This window comes from Prionailurus bengalensis, chromosome E1 (genome assembly GCF_016509475.1).
Source record: "Prionailurus bengalensis isolate Pbe53 chromosome E1, Fcat_Pben_1.1_paternal_pri, whole genome shotgun sequence".
NCBI lineage: Eukaryota > Metazoa > Chordata > Mammalia > Carnivora > Felidae > Prionailurus > Prionailurus bengalensis.
The window spans coordinates 6525660-6549685 of record NC_057347.1 but is presented as its reverse complement, the minus strand read 5'-3'; the positions used below and the strand labels follow the sequence as shown (position 1 = coordinate 6549685).

The window sequence follows — 24026 nt, the reverse complement described above, 5'->3', positions numbered from 1 at the left end:
ATTTAGAAAGTGGGCAAATAATAACTTTGCAAATGATTGAGGAATTATGATTAGGTAAGAACATTTGTACTAAACCTCTTTAATATGGCTAAAAAAAGACTTGTCACACTGACTTATCCTTGGCTCAGTTTCTAGACACAGAGATTTTCCGCTACTGAGATGACAAGTCGTGGGGATTCGTTATAGTGGATTCTTCAAATATACGCATAGTAGCATGATATATAGGAAACCCATTCCCTCAACAAATGCTTGCCTATTGTCCGCTAAGCACTGAGGACACAAAGATAAATGAGAGACAGACTGTCCTCAAGCAGTTATGAGGTGAGTGAACAGCCCCTTCCAGTCCACCAGAGGTTAGAACAGCAGTTCTATCATACACGCCCTGTTTGCTTGGAGAAATCATTTAACTTCTTTGAATGTCAATTTGCTTATCTGCCAAATGGGATTACTGAATCCTTTCTGACCAGTTCCTGGGTTATTCCTGAGGATCAACTTAGATCAAGTAATTGAGAGTTAAGACTACGTTGATGGTCAACTCCTGGCTTTCTCAGATCCCATCGTGGAGACAGAAACATGGCACCCATTGGTTTAACGCTTCCAGTCACAATGGTCCTCCTGTTTGCCTTGGATGACTTTGGTCAACGTTGGTCTACTAGAGCATGTGAACTCAGAAAACAATGGTTGAGGGTGGCTTCACTTCCTGCTCCTTCCTCTCCCCATGTCCCCTGTCCAGCTCTGTCACCACTTCTGCCATCACCATCTAATGGTGGCACAGAAGAGCATGGGTTTGGAGTCTGAGGGACAGAGGGGATACATGTTGTTTTTCTTTTGTGGGACAATTTATTAACTTCCCTTTCATCTACTGGAGATGTTTGGATGAAGGAAAAGTGACCCACCAGTAAATCACTAAATTTAATTAATAAATCACTTGACAGAAACCAGATGCACCCACAAGGGGCTACATGAACCCTCAAGACCGCCAGGCACTCCTGGGAGTTCTCATGGTAACTGAATTTTGTAGTTGAGGGAAAGCCAGGATAGGTTTTGTGCCCCAAATCAGATAGGTCTGTTGGACTCCAAGTTTCAGCCCCGTCCACACTACCGAAACTGCCTCACTGTTGCCTCCAAGTGGCTCATTACTTTTCAGAAGTAGGGTATTCAAGGAAGTCTGGTTTTCCGGGTCTAGAACAGAGCATTGCCCACCTGCCATTTTCTGCCCCTCCTATTTTGGGCCCATACTTTGAACCGTATGCAGACAGACACCTCTTTACCCCAATTCCTGGTCATTCCTCACTCTGGAGCAGTCCAACGTTAGGATCAGGGAGGAGGGCTAGTACTGAAAAGCCAAGGGCTCTACATTCTAAGTTCCAATTCTGTGCAAACTTGCCTTGTGACCTTGGCCAAGATGCTTCCCAGCCAGATCTTTGTTTCCTAAGAAACGTCTGCGAAGTGAGGAAGGTTGAGTTGGGTTTCCTGTTCAAGAGTGGCAGACACTCAGCCGCAGCCCCCATGACCTCCTTCCACCCGGTGGCCTTTCATGGACAGCTGTGCAGCTCGTCCACAGACTTGCTGGTGGGCAGGAGAGAAAGCGGCCGGCATGCTTCTCAATTCCCTTTCGCCCCTGAGTTGGCAAATCCTCAGAGAATAAGAACCCCTTTTCGTGTAACTCTAATCAAAACACGCTTTGAAGGGGGTGTCTGTTGCCAAAAAGATTTATATTTATCCCAAGAAAAATTAGAAACTATTTTTGGATTATCTGCACATGACGGGCCTGCCTTACTGCGGATAAACAGGAATTACTTGCATGCAAAGCCCCGTGCTGCTCAGAACACGCGTTGCCCTCCTCCCCAGCTCTGCCCTTGTTAATGGAGGCTGCCCCATTGCCCTGGGGCTGCCTCTCTCCCTGGCAGCTCCAAGTGGGATAAGATTAGGGGTGGGGGCTCCATGCAGATGTGGCTCTGAAACGTGTCTCTGCTACTTCCCAGCTTTGTAGCTTTGGGCAAGTGTATAGCCTCTCTGAGCCTCAGCTTGTTCATCTGTAAGATGGGGATAAAGAACTCATCGCAAGGTGGCTGTCAGGATTCACAGGAAAAAAAAACAAACAAATCAACAAACCAGCATTGTTTTATGGTCCGCATTCCATCACGGCTATCTCCCTGGTCTCCCCAGATCTGGTTTTGGCTCGGAACGAGGAGTGTTTACCCTACTTACGTTTAGGGACAGGGCTGAGAAATTAAGGAAAAGTTAACTTAAGGCTCTAGGTGTTTTGGCCAGACAGGTCTACCTCCAGAGAGGGAAGCGGCTGTGGACAGGCTATTGCAGAGCAGGAGAAGTCAGATGGCCCTGGGAGCCAGGTATCTGTCCCAGGCCTAGAGGACAGACAAGGAAGGATGGCAAATATTGGGGGATGGGTCTGCTAGCAATTTAGATTTCAAACCTCACAACGCCCTGCCAGCCCAGTAAATGTGTACGGAGGCTGAATGTGGCCCTTAGAGCTCTGGTTTGTAACTCTGACTCCAGAGGAACATGTTGGTGTCTCAGAGGGGCGCCTGGGTGGCTCAGTCGGTTAAGCGTGACTCTTGATGTCAGCTCAGGTCATGATCTCACGGTCCGTGGGTTCAAGGCCCACGTCCAGCTGCACACTGACAGTGCGGAGCCTGCTTGGGATTCTGTCTCTACCCCCCACCCCTCTCTCTTTCCCCCTCCCCTGCTCACTATCTCTCAAAATAAATAAACTTAAAAAAAAAAACACCGTCTCAGAAAAAAAAAAAATTCACCTCTCCTGGAAACAGGTTCTTCCTTTCTTCACTCGGGGTTTCTGGCCTTTCCTAGAGGTACCATTCCTTTGCCAGCATCTACTGAGCACCCATGTTGCACAAATACCATGGACGAGACAAAAAGATGCACAAGAGTAGGTGTAGCCAATCACATTTGAAGTAAAGCTTCTAGAGACGGGAATAGCATTTCAAGATGCTTTTACGTGTGTGTTCTTGTATACGCTAATATGCCACCGTGATAGTGTTGCAATTAGCTACAGAAATAGAAAGAAGTGACTCCTGTCTGGGGTGGAGGGAGGGGCTGGTGCAGGAGAGCTGGGCGGAGGCGTCACATGAGCCCCCTGAAGGGTTCTGCCAGGCAGCATGTGGGGAGACGGTTATGGATTTTGCTGGTCTCACGTCTGTTTACTCTCTCTCCCCTACTGGAAGGCTGGAAGCTCCTTCAAAGAGGGGGCTGTATCCTCTGTTTGGTTTTCCTGATTTCCTTGACACTCCGTAACACCTATCTCAGTTTCTTGCTATTTAGGAATCATCTGGCCATTGAGAAACTGAGATTCCAGATTCCCCTATCAGCGAGAAGCAAACAGTCTGAGGCATTTGGGGGAACGGAGATAAAGTCCGCAAGATTGGCGTTGGGTCTGAATGAGCCTGCGGATTTGTGGCGGCTGACAGATGCCGTCTCGCCCCTGATAGTGGCACATGGGGACTTCCTCCTCGGCCGTAAAGAGAATGGCAGGCACCCCAGTCCCTAATGGTCCCTAATCACAGATATTTCGAGACGGCTAAGAAGCAAGACCTCACACGTTAGGATCTCACCGGGAAGCACTGGGTCAGATTACCAGCAGCCAGAGGCGCGTTGATTTAGCTGGAGAAGGATGCACCCAGGCTCGTTTGGCAAACACACACACACACACACACACACACACACACACACACAGAGTGAGACGCTGTCATCCCTTTGCCGAAGTTTTCAGTCTTGTTGCACTGGGTCATGTTGATGATCTCTTCAGCCTGCTTAAGGGCCGGGGAGGATGAAACCAGGGAGGGGGAGTCCCGTTTCCCAAACACCTGTTATCTGCCAGACTCGGAACGAAATTCCTTGCCTGCATCAGCTCGCGTACTCCTCACAGTGCTCCAGGATGAGATGGACGACAGGCATCATTGTTCTCATTTTGCACCGGAGGAAAACAGCTTGCCTTGCCTCGGACCACACTTTCAGTGAATTGTGGGGCTGAGCCTCGAACTTGGGTTTGCCCACCATATAAGATTTCTATGCTACCGAGCTGTCTCCTCATTCTCAGTAAGGTTCCCCCAGGAAACCGACCTAGACATCGTGAGGTGTGGATATAGGAGGCTTACTGGGTGTGGCTTAGGAATAAATCTTTTTTTTTTTTAATTTTTTTTAACGTTTTATTTATTCTTGAGACAGAGAGAGACAGAGCATGAACGGGGGAGGGGCAGAGAGAGAGGGAGACACAGAATCGGAAGCAGGCTCCAGGCTCCGAGCCATCAGCCCAGAGCCCGACGCGGGGCTCGAACTCATAGACCGCGAGATCGTGACCTGAGCTGAAGTCGGCCGCTTAACCGACTGAGCCACCCAGGCGCCCCAAATCTTACAGGGAGTGAGGAAAGCAGGCAGCATGGGGGCAGGGGGCAGTTACCCTGACGTGGGACCAGGAGACCCCAGCCGGGGATCAGGGTGACGAAGTCTTGCCTGGGGGTAATATGTAAGGGGTGCCAGAAAACTCAGCAGGCAAGATACGTAAGGTTTTAAGGCAGCGTTTATATAGCTTTAAGCTAATATTAAAAAGAATAATCCACGATGCACAAAGTTTGAACGAAGTCTGAATTTCACCGTGCACCTGTAGGACTCAACTTTAGTCTCCTCACCCTAATCGTGGCCCTGTTGAGGTCAGCCTGGGTTTGCAATTTTGCTAACTATCATGGATGTTTTTTGCATTATGTAAGGAAAACGGCGCATTGAAATCGTATACACCCTGATTCCTGAGATCTTTGGCGCCCCCTTAAATACGGTACCCGAGACGAACCAAGGCTTCCTCTCTTTACTCCTGGTCTTGAACCCCAGCCCGCTCTGGAATGGGGGTGCTCCTCCGAAGCTGTCCTGCCTTGAGAGGCCTTTTCATCCCCCCCTGTCTCCAAGGAGCAGGCAGTGAACACACGGGCCCCTTGGGAGCGTATGAAACCATGGGCAATTCTGTTCGGCCAGGAGCAAATGCCTGAATGATATGCAGCTGAGATCCCACCGGCCCCCAATGCTCCCAGGAGCTGGGGGGGTCCGGATGTTCCATCACTGTATCCACTCCACTCCTCAGCACAGCTTAACTCAAACCCAGGCCTCTCCCTGACCGCGTCTTCCGAGCCAGAGGCAAAGCCTGTGATTAGATTAGAACTTTTCGGCCAGAGAAGTGATTTACAGTGTATCATCTACAAAACAACATTTTCCCAATACAGTCGAGTCTCCTCAAGGCAGATGTCCAGGTTGGAAACATCCCTCCATCTAGTCAAGAAGTCACTGTGTGCGGTTTCCACCTGCAGACATCCAGCCGCTACTGAGGCTGGAGTGTTCGCCCCACAGGGTTTACCGGCTTGGCCGAAACTTCTAGGTTTCGACAGCGATGGGATCGGAACGGAGTCCATTCAGCATCGGCCTCCGACCCCACTGTGCACGTCCCCACTGAGGACTAGCTGCGTTTCCATTGATCTTCAACATGTTCGCTCAGCGCTGGTTTCTGTTGAACCCTAAGTGCCGAGATCCAAGTCGGGATGTGTTTCTCTCGCTGTATCCCGCCAGGGACTCCATCGGCTTAGGACAGGAACGTGGACGTGAACTGATCAAAGCGTCAGGCCAGGTGTGTTGACGGCAGGTGTGGGCAGAGAACTCCTGTATGTTCCTATTGGACATGGGGCACCAGGCCCCCTGGGGACAGGACACCAGGTCACATAGGTTGGGAGGGTTAGGCCGGGCTCATCCCTGGGTGAGGGGCGATGAGCCGAGCTGGGCATTCAGAGGTGCTCTACCAAGAGCCAGTGGTGTGAGTGGAGTGTGGGCAGCTCGACTCGGAAGGGGACTCGGACTGGGACTCGGAAGGGGACTCGGACTGGGACTCGGAATGGGCGCTCTGTGGGCTCTCAGCCCCGTCTGGCTGCTATAAACAGAACACTGTATAGACTGAGGGGCTTAGACACAACAGAGACTTATTTCTCACAGTTCTGGAGGCTGTGAAGTCCCAGATCAAGGCACTGGAAGATTCCATATCTGAATTGCCTTCTCGCTGTGTCCTGACATGGCTGAAGGACCCTCCTTTCTGCAGGCACTGAGGCCATTTGTGCGGGCTCTGCCCTCGTGACCTGACCACCCCAAGGCCCGGCCTCCCATCAGGAGTCAGCTGTCAACACATGAATCCTGAAGGGATACAAATAGTCAGTCTGCAGTATGGGGGTCAGAGCTGGAACACTCAGCTTTCCCAAGCCCTCCCTCACACCCCCATCATGGCAGACCCTGGAGCCTGGCTGCTGGGGTTCAAATCCCGGCTCCTCTCCCAGCTAGCTGTGTTGACTTTAGGCAGGTTACTCAACCTATCTGTGCTTCATGTCTTTGCGGAGAGTAACAATATAGGCCAGTGATTAAAACAATTACAAAAGCTCCCTCTTCTCCGTTTACTCCCTCCCCTCTTTTTCCCCTCCTCTTTGTGTTTCCCTTTGCTGATTCTCATATGAAGCTGACCTCTATGGTTTGATTTTATTATTTAAAGCCCGTTGTCCCTCTGTGCTTAAGATCAGGTAAGGGAAAGTTCCCACATTCTTCTTCTTTTTTAATGGTTTTTTTTTTTTTTTTTCCGTTGGTTGATGCTCTCTGGGTGAGACTTTCCCATGGCTGTGTGGCTGCAAATAGAAAACTTGTTTCCCAGCCGTGACCTCTGCTCTCATTACCTCATCATTAAGCCTCTATTCGATTGTTCTGGACCCTAAAGCCTCCTAGACTAGGCTTCATGTGGCAAGGCCCAGTACACGAGGACCCTTCAGGCCATAATAAAATGGTTCTCCTTTCCATGAGAAACCCTGCATCCATTTTGACATGACTTCAGGAGGGTACAGATTGGTTCTTTTTTTAAAAAGCTATTTTTGCCTGTGGAACACACCATTTCCACAAATAATGAGTTGTATCCAAAACGCCGCTCCAGGCAGAGGCAGACTCTGGGCTTGCCAGACAGTAACTCTTGCCTCTCCCGGTTCTTCTGTCTTTCGTGGTTTGTCGACGTGGAAGGCAAAGTTCATCAGCTCCCGGGGGCAAGCACATCTAAAACATGCCACTCAGCACCGCAAAGTTAAAACTCAGTCAAACCCCAGGAAGGAACCAAATAGACCATTTTTAAAAAAAAAATCCAGTTACTGTCGAGGGTGAGGACTGGCGATTGACAGAGAGCCACGTAAAGTTGCTAAAGCGAAAACAACTTGTGAAAAATGGTGCTACATTCAGATCCGCCAGAGCCCGGAAGCTCCTTTTCCTTCTGCAAAAAAGCAGAGTTACGAAGCAGTCCCCGTCAAAAAGAAGATACTATTGGTTAAGGAGCGGAACGGAGCCCATTTAAAGAATATCGCTGCGGCTCTAGGATTCGTCCGGAGAAAACAGAAACGGGTGGACCGAAGTTCAATAAATCAGGATGGTGTATTTAAAAAAAATTTTTTTTAAAATGTTTTTATTTATTTTTGAGAGTGAGACAAAGTGCCAGCAGGGGAGGGGCAGAGAGAGAGAGAGGGAGACACAGAATCTGAAGCAGGCTCCGGGCTCCGAGCTGTCAGCACAGAGCCTGACGTGGGGCTCGAACTCACGGACCGTGAGATCGTGACCCGAGCTGACGTTGGACGCTTAACTGACTGAGCCACCCAGGCGCCCCAGGATTGTGTATTTTAAAGCCTAAACCTTCAGCAGTTTCAGGCATTGCTATTAATACTAGCCCTGAGTTAGGGAAATGATTGATCTGATAGGGAACAGAATGGATCTGTGGCTAATGCTGAAGCGGCAATGAGAAGAGGTTCATCTATCCTTTAGTCTGTCCGTCTATCCATCCACCCATCCATCCATCAATCCATCATCCATCTACCCATCCTTCATCCATCTATCCATCTGTCCATCCACCCATCTATCCATTCATCATCCATCTATCTATCCTTCATCCATCTATCCATCCATCTGTCCATCCATCTATCCATCCATCCATCCATCCATCCATCCATCATCCATATGCCCACTCACTGGAAACTCACTGGAATGTGCCAGTTGTGGTCATAGGTGATACGTACATGAGAAGTCAATCACAACACAGGCAAACAGTGACAATGCAGTATGATGCACCAAGGTGCAGGCAGCTTAAGCTGAACAAAGAAAGCCCCCATCTGCTCGGAGGAGTCAGTTTTACAGAGAAGACAGGTTTTGTGCTGAAATATTGAAGCAAAGCAGGAGTTTACCAGATTCGCGGTGCTTCTCTCTACCCGGGATGCCTTCTCTCCTTGTCCCCTGGTAGACTTGGAGGCACAAGATAACCCTGTGTGTGTGGCCTGGGGGTGGGTGTCTGCATTGCTGAAGTACAAACCAGCAGGGCAGCAGTTTTAAGGAGCACAGACCTTTTTGAGAATCTGCTGAGCGTCCTGCCCCCACTGCAAATATGCAAGTACACACAACCTGACATGCAGTTTCCAGAGGTTTCTGAACCTATTTATGCATATCAGGTTACGTGCCTCTGGGCATAAGGGTGAACAGGAGGAGGTGGAAAAACCCAAGAGGAAGACACTTTCCTTCCAGGACATCAAGAATCTGCCTACTGGAGGGGCGCCTGGGTGGCTCAGTCGGTTAAGCATCTGACTTCAGCTCAGGGTTCATGAGTTCGAGCCCTGCGTCAGGCTCTGTGCTGACAGCTCAGAGCCTGGAGCCTGCTTCGGATTCTGTTTCTCTCTCTCTCTCTCTCTCCTCTCTGTCCCTTCCCCACTTGTGCTCTCTCTTTCTCTCAAAAATAAAGCTTGTGTTCCCTCTCAAAAATAAACATTAAAAAAAAGAATCTGCCTGCTGGAGGGAGTGTGAAGTAGGAAGAGTCTCAAAACAAAACCCTAAAAAAGTTGAGCTCAGAAACAGAGGCTTGTAAAGTGGTCAGGGACGGGGAGGGGGGACGTAGGGAGAGATGGTTGTAAGATAAATAAGATAGGAGAATTTAATGTATAACACGATGACTGTGTGGATAATGTTGTATCGCACCACTGAAAATTGCTAAGAGAATAGAACTTATATGTTCTCACCAACAAATCACAAATAAATGAGAGGGATGTGTTACTTAACTGGATGGGGTGAATCCCTTTCACAACATACACGTCTATCAAATGGTCACATTGTATACATTAAATATCTCACTATTTTGTTCGTCAATTATACCCCGATAAAGCTGGGGGGAGAGAAAAAAAAAACACTTAAAAAACCCTACCGGGGTGATGGGTATTGAGGAGGGCACCTTTTGGGATGAGCACTGGGTGTTGTACGGAAACCAATTTGTCAATAAATTTCATTAAAAAAAAAAAAAACCCTACCGGGGCCATATTATTAGAGTTTGTTGTTGACAGTGGCTTCAGTCAATGGTTTTGCGACCAGCATGCATTTCCTTCCAGAGTACATAAATAATGGACACACTTATTCCCAAATAACTCCTTCATTTTCATCATTATAGGTTTTGGTGTGAAAGAACCCCTTTGAGTATCATGTGTTAAAAACTGAAAGAGGGGCGCCTGGCTGGCTCGGTCGGCGGAGTGTGTGACTCTTGATCTCGGGCTGTGAGTTCGAGCCCCACGTTGGGTGTGGAGATTCCTTAAAAATAAAATAAAACCTGAAAGAAAAAGTCACTTGAAGACTCCACATCATTATGAGACTGTACCATGGGCTTTCTTGGCTTATTCGTTTCTGGAAAAAGCACAGGAGAAGACTCTTACCTGTGTTTTAAAGACTAAGCACTAACCGTTTATTACAGGTCACGAGTTCAGCGCATCCTTTTCAAACATGCAGATTATTTTTTATGTCCAGTGGTGAGCAAAGGCTCATCCAGCCTTCTCCAGGCTACAACGCTGACTTCAGGCGAGCTGCTGCCGCTGGAAGATAAGAAAAGGCACACTGTAGGCTCGATATATGAAAGAGACCCCTGGGCACCCAACTCTCAGCCTCCGTTGTGGCTGATAATTGCCACGTGACCACACTCTGGCCGACGGGACAGAATGGAAGTGTCATCTAGGATTCCTGGGACATCGTCCAAAAGAGAAGGACCACACTTCCCCCACTTTCTCTCTCCTCCTACTTGGGATGCAGTTGTAATGGATGGTAGCCTGGCAGCTCTATAGGACCATGAGGTGAATCTGGAGACTAGAAGCCATACGCTCAAAGTGGCAGAGGAAACCATCAAGGTCTAGGTCCCTGATGACATTGTGGTGCTGCCCCACCAGCTGTAAGCCTCCCCCTGGCCCCCTGGCCACTAGGATGAGGGGTTTTTTTAGTTTTAGCAGCAAAACCCGGTTCTCACTGAGACATCATTCGCCCTCCTCTGCCGGCAGAGATCTGTCCCTATGCCTAGGGAGACAATCCCTTCAGCTCTATGTTTTTTGTTGAAGTAATCATCCATGGTTTATCTTCCTGACTGGCAGCTGTCAGAGCATATCAGGCATTCCACAAGGCAATGGCATCAGAAGGTCGTGGGTCATTAGCCCGATGGAAAGTTCCGGTTGGCACAGTTCAAATATGGCTGCAACGTTGCTGCTGTAAGATCTAAGAGAATCTCCAAAGCCCTGCCTTTGAGCCACCATTTGTCAAAAATCTCTTTCTACCTGGCCTACTGAATAATGGATGTCGACATTCAATGGATTGACTCCTCCCTCTTTCGTAAATATTCTGGATGTGAGAAGCACAGCCCATTTTTTTTTCCCCAGTTATTATCTGACTCTTATAGCTATTTGACTTTTCTGTGTCAAAAAACAAAGAGAGAACAAACATTAAGCTGTAGCCAGGTCTGCAAAAAAAAAAAAAAAAAAAAAAAAAAAAAAAAAAAAAAAAAAAAAAAAATTTTCCCTCTTACCCTGAATGTTTTTCTAGTGACTCCTTTTGGAATGTTATTTTGAACTTACAAAGGTTCTTGAAAAAAAAAAAACAACCCTAGTATATTTCTTTTAAGCATCCCTTGAGAAAGTCAGATTTAAACTTAGCCAACGCGTTGGCTTTTTAAAAGCACTTTCTTAAAATAGTCAATGTAAATCTTGGTGGGAAATCTTTAGGTGCCCCGAGTGGACAGAAATAGAAAATGTTAATGGAAATGCCATTTGTGAAGACACTGTGACGGCCCCATTCAATGGGCCCAATCAGAAAAGACGGGAATTTGCAAGCTATTCCAGTGTGAGTCTTTAGGAGCCCTGGAGAGGGGAGAGAAATAGGAAGCTGGCGGAAAAGAGTAAGAAAGCAGACGATCATAAAGCTGTTTGGACAGACATGACTCCTAGGTGTGCACACTGATGCATTACTAAGTCATGGTTATTTGCTAACCCTTTTAAGTGAATCACCCTGGTGGGTCTGCGGGGCGTGGCCTGATGTCCAAGTTCAGCAGGAGTGTGAAGTCTCAGAGGGCCAAGCTGGATGGAGTCCCGGGGGCAGAGGTCTCGGGGCTGGCTTTATGGATGAGGACCCGAGGTTTGCATGGTTGTAAAACGTGGCAATGCCAGCATGGTGTGACCTGGGGTTGGATGCGGCAGGGAGATTTTGCTCCCCCAAATTCTATTCCAGGCACCCCCAAACTGCTGCAAACAAAAGAAAAAAAATCATATAATTTGGCATAAACAGTTGAAGCTATTTTTAGTCTTATTTTAAGGGTGTTTAAAAGTATCTATGGGGGGGTGCCTGGGTGGCTCAGTTGGTTGAGTGTCTGACTTCAGCTTGGGTCATGGTCTAGTGGTTCGTGGGTTCGAGCCCCGCAGCGGGCTCCGTGCTAACAAACAGCTAGGAGCCTGGAGCCTGCTTCAGATTCTGTATCTCTCTCGCTCTCTCTCTCCTCTTCCCCTGCTCATGCTCTGCCTCTGTCTCTCAAAAATAAATGAATGTTAAAAAAAAAAGTATCTATGGAAGGAAGAATAAGATAAAAACAGAGAGGGAGGCAAACCATTAAAGACTGTTAAAATACAGAGAACGAAATGAGGGCTGCTGGAGGGGAGGTGGGTGGGGGATGGGCTAAATGGGGGATGGGCATTAAGGAGGGTACTTGTTGGGATGAGCACTGGGTGTTGTAAGTGATGAACCACTGGGTTCTACTCCTGAAAGCATACTACACTGTAGGCTTGGATTTAAATAAATAAGTAAATAAACAAATGAATGAATACATAAAAATAAAAGGAGAAATGTGAAAAAAAAATCTATGGAAATGCAACGTGAAACATGTCTCCTCCTACTGTCCTTTCCTTAGTGTTTCTCTCTCCAGACCTGAGGAGTCCCCTTGAATCATAGCCCGTCCCCCCCAGAGTTACCAGCCTAAGTGTCTTTATATGACACATCACATCGCTATATTTACTGCTAGGTTCATTGAAGATTCTCAGTCTTTAATGGCACCGGGTAGATTTAAAACAAAATTTTTTTTAACATTTATTTATTTTTGAGAGGCAGAGATAGAGCACAAGCAGGGGAGGGGCAGAGAGAGGGGGAGACACAGAATCGGAAGCAGGCTCCAGGCTCCGAGCTGTCAGCACAGAGCCCCACGCGGAGCTTGAACCCACGGACCGTGAGATCATGACCTGAGTCGAAGTCAGACGCTCCACCGACAGAGCCACCCAGGCTCCCCACACCAGGCAGATTGTTAGGCCATTAGTGAACACTGTGGTTCAGTATTATGGCTCCCACCAAGAGTCCACGCCTTTTTGTTAATGGCGCCCTCTACTTAGAGCACCACAGCTCCCGATCTGCCCTGTCAGGCCACGTTATTACCGTCCCCTTTCATTTGTAAGAGCGTCCTGGTTTGTGTGATCGATCGTAGGGGCACCCTGCTTCCAGGGGATAAAAGGGCCACCTGCCTCTGTGGTCCTGACTCAGCTCAGAGGTTGGAATGGGGTAATGAGAGCACCTGCTCCGGGTCCGCTGGCGTTGGCCGTGGGTGCTGGCTGTGCTCACGGAGGTGTGCTATTATTAGAGAGGTAGGTCATCAAGTTCAAGCTCAATCTCCAGTGGAGATTTCCCTCGATGATGCCACCAATGTGGTCCCTCGACCTCCCTTGGGGAGGAAGCCCGTTTTGCTCTGACGGTTGGACGTTCTCCTTCGGACTCAGTTGCAATCACCCTTCTGAAGGGGCAAGGGAAGTCTGCTCTCCTTCTTCCTGACAACACTTCTGGGAGTCCAGAGGATGGGCTGGAGGGTCAGGAGAAATCACTTGCTTCCCACCTTTCTCTGGACTCTCCCCTGAGGGCAGAGAGGAGGCGAGGCTGTGAGGAGACAAGCACCACAGTGGCTTGTCTGGGTGACAAGGGTCACGGGCTCACCTCTAGCGTTCGATGGTCGATAAGGGCACGGGGTGGAGTCTAGCGCCTGATTTACCGCACCTTCCAAACCTCAGGAGGACACACGTGCTGATCAAAGTGCCCTGAACCTCTGAGAGCAGGTGCCATCGCACCCCTAGTCTCTTGCGTCCCTGGACATAAAAACCTAGAGCCACGTGATGTACTTTTTACACTCCTGGACCCTCCTTCCTCAGCTGACTCCAGAAATGCTTTTGGGGCCGCATTTTCTTTTTCCTTTTTAAATTTTTTTAAAATGTTCATTTACTTTGAGAGAAAGAGAGAGAGCTCAAGCAGGGGAGGGGCAGAGAGAGAGGGAGGGAGACAGAATCCCAGGCAGGCTCCATGTGGCCAGCGCAGAGCCTGACGTGGGGCTCGAACTCACAGACCACGACATCATGACGTGAGCTGAAATCACAAGTCGGATGCTTAAACTGACTGGGCCACCCAGGCGCACCTGGGGTCACATTTTCTGAGACCCCATACACCCCACTTTCCCCCCGCTGAGGCACACACTTCCTGTTCTCTGCATTCCTTCTGTCCTATAACCTGGGCAATGGCTTCCTACATGACATTGTCTCTTCCGTGTTCAAAGAATGTTCTCGGAGCATTTCTTCTGTATGAGGCTTTGGGGTTGTACCTAGTGAACAAGATAGGAGCACTCATGCTCAAGGGACTTGATTTCAGGGGAGGTGTTGGGAGTCAAGCCTGAGCTCAGCATCTGTGTGGATTTATCCTCCTCAAAGCCAACAGAGCTGGAAAAACTGGACAGGAGTCAATTTAAATGGAAAGTGGCAAGTTTTTTTGTTTTTCAGTGTTCCCCATAGCTTCATTGAGATGTCATTCACACACACACACATATTTATTTATTTATATACACACACATATATATTTATATACACATATATATTTATATACGTATATAAATATGTGTATATATACGTATATATTTATATACATATAAATAAATATACATTATATTTATTATATTATATTATTATATATTATATCATATATAATATATATTATTATAATATATAATATATAATAATATAATATATTAATATAGTATATTAATTATATTATATTAATATAATATATTAATAATATTATAACGTATATAACAATATTATATATTATTATATTATATATTATATTATCATATTATATTTATTATATTATTATATTACATATACATATAAATAAATATACATTATAGACATATATAAATATATATGTGTACATACACATATTTATATACGTATATATATTTATATATGTCTATAAATATATATTTATATATGCATATATTTATATATTTTTAGATATTATATATTATATATATATTTACATATATATATATAAAACACTGTGTAAGTTTAAGGTAAACTGCATACTGATTTGGGACACATATATTACAAAATTATTACGGCCACAGCATTAGCGGTGAGGACATTTAAGCAACTCTCTCTTGGCAACTGCTAAGGATATAACCCAGAATTGTTAACCGTAATCCCCAAGCTGCACACGAGATCCCCAGAGCTGACTCACCTTCCAACTGGAAGTCTGTACCTTTGGTCCAGTACCTTCTTTCTCCCACCCCCTGGCCCTTACTTCACTCTACTTCTAGGCGTTCGGCTTTTTCAGATTCCACGTGGGAGTGAAATGACACAGCGTTGGTCTTGCTGCTGTGAATAGGCGAGTGCAGGTATCTCTCCGAGATCGTGATTTCATCCCCTCTGGATACATGCCCAGAGCGGGGATTGTTGGATCACGTAGTATTTATACTTTTCATTTTCTGAGGACCCTCCATACTGCTTCCCACGGTGGCCGCATCAGTTTGCATTCTCGCTAATAGCTTGCGGGGGCTCCCTTTCCTCCGCATCCTCACCAGCACGTGTTAATTGCTTGTCATTTTTGATGACAGCCATTCGGCCACGCGTGTGGTGATGTCTCACTGTGCTTTCGATTTGTAGTTTCCTGATGATGGGTGATGCTGGGCAGCTTTTCATTGTGTTACAACTTTTAATTACTATTAATCATTAACGACAACTTTAATGAAAGAAACAAAAAATCCTTTTGGGGCGCCTGGGGGGCTCAATCGGTGAAGCATCTGATTTCGGCTCAGGTCATGATCTCACGCTTCGTGGGTTCGAGCCCCGTGTCGGGCTCTGTGCTGACAGCTCGGAGCCCGGAGCCTGCTTTGGATTCTGTGTCTCCCTCTCTCTCTGTTCCTCCCCTGCTCATTCTCTGTCTCTGTCTCTCAAAAAAAAAAAAAAAAGTAAAAAAAACCTCAACAACCCTAAACCTTTCACTAATCACCCTAACAAAATCTGTTTTTCTCACCTTAAACCTTTCGACCTTTCTAATTCACTTCAGGGATACTGCACACGCATTTGAGTATTTTGCTTCTTGCACAGGGATACAGAAGTGTGAATACAGAAAGAATCTGTTCCCTGATTTCTCTCCTAAGCCCTGTGAGCTCCCTGAACAGGGAGGCCTTTCAGCTCTTGGCTGTTTGGTCCCGCCTAGACTTTTTGTCCCTGGCTGAGATTACTCAGCTGCTTACTTACACACCTCGGTCTAACTTGCCTAAGAAAAAGCAAAGATAAGGAAGGCTTTAATCCATTTGCTCAGATTTCTCTGAATGGGCTCTGGATAGTGCTGTTTGGAAACCTACTTCTGATATCGTTGTCAAAGGTGTTAGCTGTCCAGAAACCCGCCGAGAGAAAATAACACTGAGATTAGCTAAATGCAGATGGCCACCGTGAACCTTTCTCAAGGACAAGGGTGGGGTGAGGGCACGCAGCGCTTTGCTGCCAGACATGACCCAGAAATTTCATTCTTGTAATTTCTTTTTGTGAAAAAAACAACAAAAAAAGTTTCTCTCTTTATTTTTGAGAGGGAGACAGAGTGTGAGCTGGGGGCAGAGAGAGAGAGGGGAGACGCAGAATCTGATGCAGGCTCCAGGCTCTGAGCTGTCAGCATGGAGCCCGACGCGGGGCTCGAACTCACGGACCGCGAGATCATGACCTGAGCCGAGTCGGACGCTCAACTGACTGAGCCCCCCAGGCACCCCTCCTTTTACTTGTTTCTAATCGTGGAGACGAACCTCCTATTTTGTTCTAATGAACAATGGAAACAGGAAACCGGGCGTAATTGGGGAACTTGCCGCCCTAAGCACTGGAGAGACACTGCATCATGTGTCATCCGTAGAACACGTGGAGAGGCTCCCCAGGTCAAGACGCTGAAGGTCACACATGCGTTGGGAGATTGATGATCCCGCTTCCGGGACCTACGCGGTTCGTGTTTCTGTTTTCCCGGAACGCTGTTCCCTCACATCTCGACGGACTCCCTCTCTCGTTCTGCGCGTGTCTCTGCCCCAGTGTCATCTTGGCACGACATCGTCCTGATTTCTGTATCTAAAACAGCTTCCTCCCGCCTCAAGTCGCCTCAGACTTTGTTGCCCAATGTGGTGGTCACAGCCACACGTGGCTATTGAGCACTTGGGATGTGACTAATGCCACTGAATTTTTAACTGCCTGTAACTTGAATTTAAACTTCAGAACCGAAGGAGTATAAAAGATTTTCCTGGTAGCTAACCGTATTGTTTTGTGGGACCACAGATTGGACGTGAAGCCTTTCAAAATTTAGCCTCCTAATGGAGGTAACATACATTTGCACTCCACAGAATTCTTAATGACTTTTGAAGATTTAGTATGAAAAAAAAACGATCTTGAAAACTATCTCAAGTATTTGAGGTATATTTAATAAAGACACATGCCATGGCATTTCACTTAATATGTGGAATCTAAAAGAACACATGAACGCCCAGCACGGACCCAAGGGCAGGGCTCGAACTCGTAACGCTCAGAGCAAGACCCGAGCTGGGGATCAAGAGTCGGATGCTCCACCAACTGAACCCCCCAGATGCCCCCTGACTCGTAAATACAGAGAACCACTGGTGGCTGCCAGAGGGGAGGGAGGGGGCGAGAAGAAGGGGAGGAGGATATACAAATTTTCAGTTAGAAAATCAGTAAGTCACAGAGATGCACAGCAGAGGGGAAACAGCCAGTGATATTTTAATAACTGCACGGTGACAGATGGTTACCAGATCTAACGTGGTGGTCCTTTTGTAATGTATATAAATGTCAAATCACTACGTTGCATGCCTGACAGTGATATAATATTGTACAGCAACTATGTTTCAATTAAAGAAACAGTAAATGTAGGGACGCCTGGGTGGCTCAGTCGGTTAAGCGTCCGACTTCGGCTCAAGTCACGATCTTACAGTTTGTGGGTTCAGGCCCCGTGTCGGGCCCTGTGCTGACAGCTCGGAGCCTGAAGCCTGCTTCAGATTCTGTGTCTCCCTCTCTCTCTCTGCCCTCCCCTGCTTACACATGCTCTCTCTCTCAAAAACAAATAAACATTAAAAAAAAAAACACACAGCAAACGTAAAACATGGGGAAATGTTACTTTAAGAAGTATTCTGAAGGCCATTTGGAATTTTCAGGCTGACCTGAATAAATAATTTGAAAATAAAAAAAACCCAAACAATGTTTATATTCATTCCATGTTGATCATGTTTTGGATATATTCGGTTTTACAAAATATATATTAAAATTAATTTCACCAAGTTCTTTTTAGTTTTTCAAGAATTAAAAAAAATTTTTTTTTCAACGTTTATTTATTTTTGGGACAGAGAGAGACAGAGCATGAATGGGGGAGGGGCAGAGAGAGAGGGAGACACAGAATCGGAAACAGGCTCCAGGCTCTGAGCCATCAGCCCAGAGCCTGACACGGGGCTCGAACTCACGGACCGCGAGATCGTGACCTGGCTGAAGTCGGACGCTTAACCGACTGCGCCACCCAGGCGCCCCTCAAGAATTTTTTAAAATGTTTTTTTTTTTTATTTTTGAGAGACAGAGAGAGAGAGAGAGCAAGAGCAGGGGAGGGGCAGAGAGAGAGAGAGACACAGAGGATCCGAAGTGGGCTCCATGTTGATAGCAGAGAGTCTGATGCGGGGCTCAAACTGTGAGATCAACACCTGAGCCGAAATCAAGAGTTGGACACCTAACCAACTGAGCCACCCAGGTGCCCTCCCCCACTTTTTTTTTTTTTTAATGTGACAGCTGGAAATGAAAAGCATCTATTGGGCCTTGTGGCTTTATACGTTCACTTTTTTACTACCTACATTATAAATTTTAATAAAGTCTGTATCAAACAACATCAATACTTTGCATCATTTGTTTATTGTTTCCTTGTATACAAGGGCGTTGTATTTTCCTAGGTACCAATATCGGACTGCTTCCTGAGACTGACGTAGGAGACGTACAGCATCTTCTGGGATCCCCGCAAGGCAAACACATTGGATTTGGTCCCAAGTAGTGAACAAATACTGACAGTTGCTAAGCCCAAGGGTGGGTGTGAGGTTAGCAATGGGAAGTCTGGAATGAACCAGATTACTTGAACCTTTTGCCCAAACATTTCATTTTGTGTTTGGAGATCTGAGGTTGAGGACTCTCTTTAGTGCCCAGCCTATGGGAGGGTGCTTCCTTCTGAGACAAAACTATAGAAGCATGATGAAATAATTTGGTTCACTATAGCTAAGAGGGATTTCTCCTAAAAAAATGGCAGTGACTTCACTCCAACCCAAAGTCAAGGGCAGCCTTGTGTATACACATGCCCATATACTTCACAGAAAGAGAACGTTCTGGTCTTGTTTTCCCTCTTGGTTCACATGTATCATGTACAAATATATTTGGAATAACTCAGCTAAACGTGAGAAAGAAGGAGTAATGATCTAGTAATGGAGGCCGTTCTGCAGGCTGGCTGGAGAGAGGCTAGTGTATGGCAATCTGCTTGCTCAGTGCTCACTGTGATGCACTGTACATGAGCAACAGCCACAGTGTCTTTGGTATGCACAGAGAGTTAGGGACTTAGAAAAATCCATACTGTGTTTTCATCCCATCCACTCATTCAGGAGATGTATTCTGAGTGCCTTCCACGTGCAAGGCATTGTTCTACTGCTGGGACTATTGCAATGAAAAAGCACGGCCCCCGCTTGCGTGCAAAGCACGTGAAGTGACCACTTCTGCGGAGCGCAAGCCAAGGTGAACACGGAAGCCAAGAGGAGAGAAGGTGACGGGTGTCCTTTCAGAATTGGAGCCCTGGGTTTGGGCCTTTCCTTCACTTGCTTTCTGCGAGCTTCTGAGAGCGTGTGTCTGTCACTTGCCTGTAAAAGCGTGTGACTCAGACACGCGGAGGCCACCGTCTGCTTTGCAAGCTTGCGAAGAGGGTGAAATAAAATAACAAATGCCAAGTAACTGGTGCAAAATGGCATCGGACGGGCTCTCAAGACATAGTAGTGAGGATGTGGGTGATGATGACTCAAAAAGCTCTCGGGGCTCTCCAAATCTTTCTCAAGCTGAAGACCCAAAGGCCAGACACATGGCTCTGTGCAAAAAACCTGGCCAGTGCTAAGGATTCCAGAGGAAGCTGTGTTGATCTGGGCTGCAGGAGAGTCTGGTTTCTCAGAACAGAAGGAAACATGCCGAGTAAGTGTGAATCTTTCGCCCGAAGTGAGCCAGGTTCATCAGGAACAGCCGCCCTGTGCACACATCGAGCTCTCCTCCGTCCTCCTCCTAAAATGTGTCCCAGAAGCATGGCTTGTGCAGTCTTTTTTTCCCCCTAAGAAGCAGAATCATCTTTTCGCCCTTGCAAGATCTTTTTGCAAAACCCGAGTTATGGAGCGGATCAAAGTGGCATCGCCCGATCCTTCTGGGGCAGCTCTCGGGCTTACCCCGGCCTCCGTGCTCCCAGGGAAATCTCTCTGGAGCTCTAAGAGCACTCAGAAGACATTTGGAAAAAATGTTGCAGGAGATGAGGAAGCGAAGAATGATCTAGAGGCTTTAGCTTGGCGAAAGCCACTGCTGAATCAGTGTCAGAGGGCCTGAGAGCAAGAAGAGGTCATTGTGGAAACCTGTGGGGATAAAGCAGGGCTTCTGCCCTTGCACATGACCTGTTTCGGACTCTCAGACTCTGAGCCGGGACAGAGGGGGCCGAGCCTCCCAGGCGCCTGAAGCAGGTTTATTAACGGGATAAACAAAAGTGAAGATTAGAAACGGAGCTTTATTCCAGTGAAACGGCGGAAGGTCGTCTGTTACATCCATGTCTCTTGCTTTCTCCTTTTTCCTTCCAAAAACGACATGTCAGTTTCGGTATCACCTTACAATCTATAAAGCCCACACTCGTGCACTATCTTTCGTGTTTGCCTTTTGTATATACTAACTTTCCCTGCCACGGGATCATTTATACTTCACGTGAAATTCAATTCATTCTACTTCTAAATAATTAGATTTCCTTATATAATATACTAAATGATTTTTAATGCCTGAAGAAAAGCCAAATTGGTGTTTCAGCGATGCTGTTCTCTCTCTCTCCCTTTTAAAAAGAAAACCTTTTTGTTATGGGAAATTTCAAATATATACAAAAGTGGACAGAATGGTGTACTGAATACTCATATACCTGTCTCACATCTCCAACAATGTACTCATGGCCAGCCTATTTCATTTTTTTTTAATGTTTATTTATTTTTGAGACAGGGAGAGACAGAGCATGAACAAGGGTCAGAGAGAGGGAGGCACAGAATCTGAAACAGGCTCCAGGCTCTGAGCTGTCAGCACAGAGCCCGACACGGGGCTCGAACTCACAAACCACGAGATCATGACCTGAGCCGAAGTTGGACGCTTCACCGACAGACGCTTCACCGCACTCAGGTGCCCCTTAAGACTATTTCATTTCCATTTCCACTTCTAGTCCTCCAGATTATTTTGGAGCAAATTTCAGACACATACCAATTCATCCCTGTTTACAGCTGATCCTTGTTATTTGTGGTAGTTAAGGTTCTTTAAAGTTTCGCGAACACTGAAATAGCAAATCCCCAATCATTGCTCTCGAGCAAATACAGGGTTGCGTTCCTGACAGCCTCTGGTCACAACATTTTGGCCAACCGATTAATACACACCTTGTTGATATAAATACACCTTAGTTGTATTTATAAACTACACCTTTATAAATACACCTGTTTTTTAGTTGTATTTATAAACTACACCTGATAAAATACACCTTAGTTGATATATATTGTTGATTCATTAACTTTGGACGTATGGCCAATGGCATCATAACTCACACCTGGATGGAGCTTGAATCTAATGGTTATTTTTTTTTTTTTCTGTAAGGCGTATCACAGCTTTCCAGTGCTTAGGGACACCAGAGAGCACTTCAGCACTGTGCTTGGGGACCATTTTAAACAATAAACTCATGAGCAAAAGGCACAAAAAATGCAAAAAAACAAACAAAAACCCATGACATTGCATAGACCGTGAAAAGGATACTGGTTTACATTATGAGAGCTGACACATGAACACAGTGTCACCTTGGTGACCTCAGGAGGAAGGAGGATGTTGGGTGACTCATACTTCACCGCTGTGCTCTGTCCTCAAATGCCTGCGAAAGCCCCCTGGGTATCAGTTTTGGGGGGATACCAACAACTGTTAGCTAGTAGGCAAATTCCCCAATCCGGAATCCACAAACGACGAGGATCAACTGTACAGGCAAATACAAACTTTCTAAAAAGCATCACTGAACTATATGTCCCATTACTATATCTTCAAAAAATAAAAATCTAACGTAATTACTTGCAATCATTAAATCTTCAGTTTGTACGCAATTTTCCCTGTCTTGTAATTTTTTTTTTTTTTTCACGTAGACTTTATCTGAACCTCCTAGTTTTAAAGTTTTTTGCTTGTTTGTCTGTTTGTTTTTCAGGAGTGCCTGGGTGGCTCAGTTGGTTGAGCATCTGACTTTGGCTCAGGTCATGACCTCATACTTCAGGGGTTCAAGCCCCATATCGGGCTCTGCGATGACAGCTCAGAGCTTGGATCCTGCTTCGGATTCTGTCTCTCTCTCTCTGCCTCTCTCCTACTTGTGCTCTCTCTTTCTCTCTAAAAAAAAAAAAACATTAAGAAAAAATTTTTTAGAAAATAAAGTCTTTTTTAAAATGTATTTATTTTGAGAAAGAGAGAGGGAGTGCAGGGGAGGGGCAGAGAGAGAAGATGACAGAGAATCCCAAGCAGGCTCCACGCTGTCAGTGAGGAACCCGACTCGATCCCACCAACTGTGAGATCATGACCTGAGCTGAAACCAAGAGTGGGTTGCTCAACCGACTGAGCCACCCAGGTGTCCCCATCTGAATCTCCTCTTAAAGATTTTCTCAATGTGGTTCAGTGGCCTCAACTTTCCCCTTTGTTGTGGCAATGTCTGAACACCCTTCACAGATTGTCCCATCAAAGCCCTGAGCCACAGAACTTTAGAGCGGCTCATCTCAAGGGCGTTCTCCATTCACTGCGCAGGTCGGGGCTGAGATGCGAGTCTTAAACTGTGGGTGGGCTCCATCTGATGTCTCCTAGCTGCACTATGTTAAACAGAAATTCCTCAGAATTGTTTTCATGTGGATATTGCCCTTTCCAATTTCTCAAAGCCAACGCAGACTTTTGGCTAATTTGTCTTAATGGGAGAATGGCAATTCTACAGACATTTGGAAGGGGAGGGGGATTAAAAACATGCGCTTCGCAAGTCATTCTAAGCGGAAAAGGTTTAGTTTTAAAAGATTTCCGGGGCGCCTGGGTGGCGCAGTCGGTTAAGCGTCCGACTTCAGCTCGGGTCATGATCTCGCGGTCGGTGAGTTCGAGCCCCACGTCGGGCTCTGGGCTGATGGCTCAGAGCCTGCAGCCTGTTTCCGATTCTGTGTCTCCCTCTCTCTCTGCCCCTCCCCCGTTCATGCTCTGTCTCTCTCTGTCTCAAAAATAAATAAACGTTAAAAAAAAATTTTTTTTTAAAGATTTCCAGTACGCTTCATTTTACAACCAGTAAAAGAGGCTTACACATTTAAAAGAGACCACAGAAGCACGCGCCATTTAGAGGATGGCCCAGTCCTCTCATTTCTAGGCACGACTGAGAATTCATTCATTGAAAAAAATTTTTTCTACAAAGATTTTTTGAGCACCTACCATGTACCAAGCTCTATATTAGATGCCAGAGGTACAGAAAGGCACAGGCATGCTTTTCACAGTCTACACAGAAAGAGAGTCATACATATGGCTCTCTGAGCCAACAATGGGCACAGAGGAATCCGGGCACAGAGGATTCTGGGAGTGGAGGAAGGTGATTCTTCCTGCCTGGGGCTCTACTGTTTGGAAAGCTTCATGAAGAAGGCAAATGAATGGAAGGCACAGGTTGTGTTTGGCAGCTAATGACCAGTCTGGTGTCTCTGGATCATAAAGACACAAGCCACAAGCCTGAAGGGAAGGCTGGTATGCATACGTCCAGCATACGAAGACTTGGGGCTTTATCCCTTAAGGAGTAGAATCCATCGGATAATCTGAAACATCGTATTGTGGCATGATCGGAAGTTCAATGAAATAAGAAACAGCAACCATGTGAGTCATTCTGGAATGACAGAGTATAGAAAAGACTAGATTCAAATGGAATACTACGTGGCAATGAGAAAGAACGAAATATGGCCCTTTGTAGCAACGTGGACGGAACTGGAGAGTGTGATGCTAAGTGAAATAAGCCATACAGAGAAAGACAGATACCATATGTTTTCACTCTTATGT

General features: G+C 46.4%; 1 long non-coding RNA gene across 1 annotated transcript in view; it reads right to left on the bottom strand.

The window, feature by feature from the left end:
• Nucleotides 1-9771: 9771 nt before the first annotated feature.
• Nucleotides 9772-24026, bottom strand: part of LOC122484972 — a 65115-nt gene continuing 50860 nt past the window's right edge. The window contains exon 2 of the long non-coding RNA XR_006297752.1: nt 9772-9923. This is a non-coding gene — a long non-coding RNA (uncharacterized LOC122484972). The remainder of the gene's footprint in view (nt 9924-24026) is intronic.